Source organism: Carlito syrichta, unplaced genomic scaffold (assembly GCF_000164805.1).
Source record: "Carlito syrichta isolate Samal-C Ts95f unplaced genomic scaffold, Tarsius_syrichta-2.0.1 Scaffold304692, whole genome shotgun sequence".
Taxonomy (NCBI): domain Eukaryota; kingdom Metazoa; phylum Chordata; class Mammalia; order Primates; family Tarsiidae; genus Carlito; species Carlito syrichta.
In genome coordinates this window covers 359,223-363,769 of record NW_007248788.1, presented here as the reverse complement: position 1 = coordinate 363,769, position 4,547 = coordinate 359,223, and the positions used below count along the sequence as shown (strand labels likewise).

The following is a 4,547-nucleotide window of genomic DNA, read 5'->3' as shown; positions in this document are numbered from 1 at the left end:
TGATCTATCACATAAGCAAAGAACTGGGTGCCATATGTTCTCACTTATAAGCAGATTCTGAACATTTATCATCATACTATATGAAAGGAATTGGCAGTAGCAAGAAACTGCCATGGGAGAGAGGGAGGTGTACACAACATCAATAAGGGTACCTGGTCTCAAACCTGGCAAAATGGGGACCAAAGAGAGACCCTAATTTTATCTGTACAATCATCTCTTGTATACCTAATACTGAATTGTACCCCACATCTTTAAAAAAAATTAAAAATAAAATTACAGTAGTTTGAATATTGTATACAAATTGGACAGATCATTTTGGATTCTCTCACTAAATTTATATTATCTTTTTTTAAAGAAAAATAATTATTTAAAATAGTCATGGAGTTGACTAACTTTTTATTAATTGAGTTGTGTATGTTTGTCAAATATGTATGATAAATAATTTTATGCATGCTATGTTTGCCTTAAAGCAGAAGAACATACTTTCAAAGATCAATAATTATTTCTGGAAATCCATTTTCATATAAATGATTATATAAATGATAAAAGATAGCATCAAGTATGTAAAAATATATTAATAAATATGAACATTTTCAGCAGAAAATGTAATTCTTATTTTTCTATACCACAGAAGGCCTCTTTTGGTCACTGTGTCCCCTGAAGATGCCCTCAGTCACCAACCACAGAAGGAGCAGCAGCAGGTAGTCAGAGCCTCTCAGATAGACTCCAGAAAGCAAGACGGGGGGCCGGGGTCATGCAGGTCAAGGTCAAGACAGTCAGAAAACAATAAAGAAAATAGCGCCTCTGGAGGAACTTAGGGGAGAAGCTGAGCAGAAGAGTTTAAAAGTTGTCCTTCCAAGTTGCTGTGAAGTCCATATGTTTATTCTTCTTTATGGCTGCAACTGGGATGGATTTGGAGTCTATCATACTCAGTGATCTATCACAGAAACCAAGAACACAGTACCATATGTTCTTACTTATAAGTGGATCTTGAACAGTTATCATAATACTATAAGAAAGGGATTGTCAATAGTGGGAAACTGCTTGGGAAGGGAGTGGGGATGGGATTGGCAGTTGAGGGAAACTGCCGGGGGAGGGAGGGGCACACCTCATCAACAAGGGTACCTGAATAATGAATATTTGTATACCTAACCCTAAATTGTACCCCACACCTTAAAAAAGAAAAAAAAAACTGTCCTTGAGCTGCAGTATGTTCTAGACACACTGGGGGACTAGGAGATGCGGAGTGACCTGAAGCAGGGACTGAGCAGTGTGCTGATCCTGCCCAAGGAGGAGCTGTCCTTGCTGGATGAGTTCTACAGGCTGGTGGACCAGGAGCAGGACCTGAACTTGTGGTTGCACCATCAGCATGAGCATGCCTCTGTGCACCTGTGGGACCTGCAGAAGGAGAAGGAGTAGGCTGTATGTGGATTCACCTATAAAATCTTCAAGAACATTGTGGAGCTTGTTTTCCCATCTAACTGCTTTGATGACACCAGCGGCCACCAGAACGGGCTGTGTGTGGCAGAAGCGGCCTTGCACCCTGCTGTGGATGACCTGGCGACTGATGCTGAATCAGAGCCAGCAGAAGGGTACACAGAACAAAGTGAAGTGGAGTCGATGGAGTATGTAAACAGACAATTTATGGCAGAAACACAGTTCAGAGGAGGTGAGAAGGAGCCGGTGGAAGAGTGGACGGTTGAAAAGAGTGAGGTGGTCAATTCCCTTCAGCAGCAGCCTCAGGCCAAGTCCCATTCCATGCCGGGGCCCCATTCTCTGACTGCGGTGGCTCAGGCAGACCCCCTTGTGAGAAGGCAGCGAGGGCAGGACCTCATGGCACAGATGCAGGGGCCCTGTCGCTTCATACAGGAATCAATGCTGGACATGGAAAATCAGACGCTTGGTCCCACCACCGTCTCTGCGCAGCCCAAGAAACCCTGCCCAGAACATGGACATGCCCCTCTCTGAATCTAGACTTGCTCAGCCTAGTCAAATTCTTGTACAGCCAGAAGCTACATAGGCCCCTGTGGTTTCATCCACAAGTGAGGATCCACAGCACCTCAGCCCTTGCACCAGCCCTCTCATACTGCAGAGCAACGGCCACAGAAGTAGCCCACTGATAAGATTCAGGCAACAATTTTTAAAAATTACTTATTTTAAAATTGTGGGGCACAGTTCAGGGTTAGGTATACAAATGTTCATTATACAGGTACCCTTGTTGATGAGGTGTGCCCCCCTTCAGTCTCCCACTTCTGCCAATCCAGCACCCCGCCTACCGGCAGTTTCCCACTACTGCCAATCCCTTTCTTATAATATTATGATAATTGTTTAAGGTCCACTTATGAGTGAGAACATGTGGTACTCAGTTCTTTGTTTCTCTGATAGATAACTCAGGATTATAGACCCTAAGTCCATCCAAGTTCCTGCAAGGTTCATAATTTTGTCCTTCTTTATGGCTGCATAATATTCCACCATGTATATGTACCACATTCTTTTAATCCATTAGTTCTTTGTTTTTGTTACAGTGAACAATGCCGCAACAAACATGCGTGTGCAGGTACTTTTTTCATAGAATGATTTGAGTTCTTCCAGGCATATTCCCAGTAGTGAGATTGTGGGGTCTTATGGAAGGTCAATTTTTAGAACTTTTAGGAATCGCCAAACTGTTCTCCAGAGAGGTTGTACTAGTTTACAGTCCCACAAACATTGCAGACACGTTTCCTTTTCCCCTCATCCTCTCAAGCATCTGTTGTTTTTTGAGTTATTGATGATGGCCATTCTGACTGGAGTTAGATGGTATCTCAGTGTGGTTTTAATTTGCAGTTCTTTGATGACAAGTGAGACTGAGAACTTTTTCATGTATCTGTTAGCTGCTCGTATGTCTTCTTTTGAGATGTGTCCATACACATCTTTTGTCCACTTTGTAATGGGGCTGTTTAGTTTTTTTTTCTTTTCAGCACTTTTGAGTTTCTTGTAGATTTTAGATGTTAGACTTTTGTCAGATACACAGTTGGCAATTTTTTTTTCCAGTCTGTAGGTTGTCCTCCACTCTCTTGATGATTTTTTCTTTGGGTTTGTGGAAGCCTGTCAGTTTGATGAGGTCTCACTTATCTATCTTATCTCTTATGGCTTGGGCACTTGGGGTTTTGATCAGAAATTCGTTTCCAGTTCCAATTTCCATAAGAATGTCTCCTGCATTTCTAGACCAGATGACGGCATCCTCATCTCTTTCTGCTGTTTCTCAGCCCCAAGTACTCCAGGCTGGGATGAGCAAACCTTTGCACAGCCGTGGGATCAATGTTGACGCAGCTCCATTCCAATCCATGGAGTCGGTGTTCAACACGAATGCCCCAGTACCTCTGGTGAATGAACCAGCATATCTGAAACAGCAAAGTCGGTACCAGGCCAGTTACAACCAGAGCTTCTCCAGCCAGTCCCTCCAGGTGGAACAGACAAAGCTTCAGCAGGAGCAACTACAGACAGTGGTTGGCCCTTATGACAGGTCCCAGGATCAGCCCTATCAAGTGACTGGGAGCCATCTGCTGTCGCCCCAGGAGAATACAGGATTCCCATGCAGCAGTCAGTCTTACAACAAAAGCTGCAGTGTGTTTCGTGATGGGCCTGTGGTGCCCGAGGCTTGATGAACGAGGCTTGATGAACAGGTACAGCAGCCCTGCCAATGGGTTCAGAGGAGGCTATGATGGCTACTGTCCTTCCTTCTCTGACACTCCAAGCAGTGGTTATGCACAGTCCCAGTTCAGCACTCCCTGGGACTACTCTGGCTCTCAGTGGGATGGATATCAGCAGAATTTCAAGCGAGGCCTTGGGCAAGGTGGATACTGGGGGGCCCTATGAGTTTGTGGAGGGGCCCCAAGACCCAACAGAGGGATGCTGCAAATGAACACTCAGCAAGTGAATTAATCTGAATCACAGGATTATGTTTAATCACCAAACACTCACTGTACCACAACATATTAACTAAAGAGTTGTTCTCTATTGTTGACCCTTTTGGCAAACTTATGTAAACAGTTTGTCAACTTTCTATTACCTGGACATGAAAGGAAACTCTTTTTACTCTGCATGTTCTGTCCTAAGCGTAATCTTGAGCCTTGCACATGAGACTCAGATCCTCACCCTTGTTTAGGAGTAAAATAAAACATACTTTTATGGGGTGATGATAATCTCCATAGTTATTTGAAGTGACTTGAAAAAAAGATTGACATTGGATAAAAATCTACAAATCAGTCTTATTCAATGGTAATTGACAAAACTAAACTAACTCCCTTGAAAGGAAGAATGGAAGATGTAGAGTGTGGTTTGCCAGAGCAATGGGATTCTGTGGCTTTTTCAGCTCAGGTGGAGCACCAGACGTTCAGGCATATCCTAGGTGTGTATGGCCCTCCACGTGCAGGGCTGACCTCCAGCTTTGTCCCCCACTGTTCATCTGGCCAGACGACTGTGGTTAGAAACACATGAAAATTGCTTTTTAGCAGCTGATACTGTATACGACAAAGCCAAAATGCAAAATTGGACTTTGACACTTTTAT

The 4,547-nt window shown here is 43.6% G+C and overlaps 1 pseudogene; it reads left to right on the top strand.

Annotated features, from left to right (window-relative positions):
- The first annotated feature begins 760 nt into the window (after nt 1–760).
- LOC103262997 lies at nt 761–3,921 on the top strand (annotated as a pseudogene).
- The last annotated feature ends 626 nt before the right edge of the window (nt 3,922–4,547 follow it).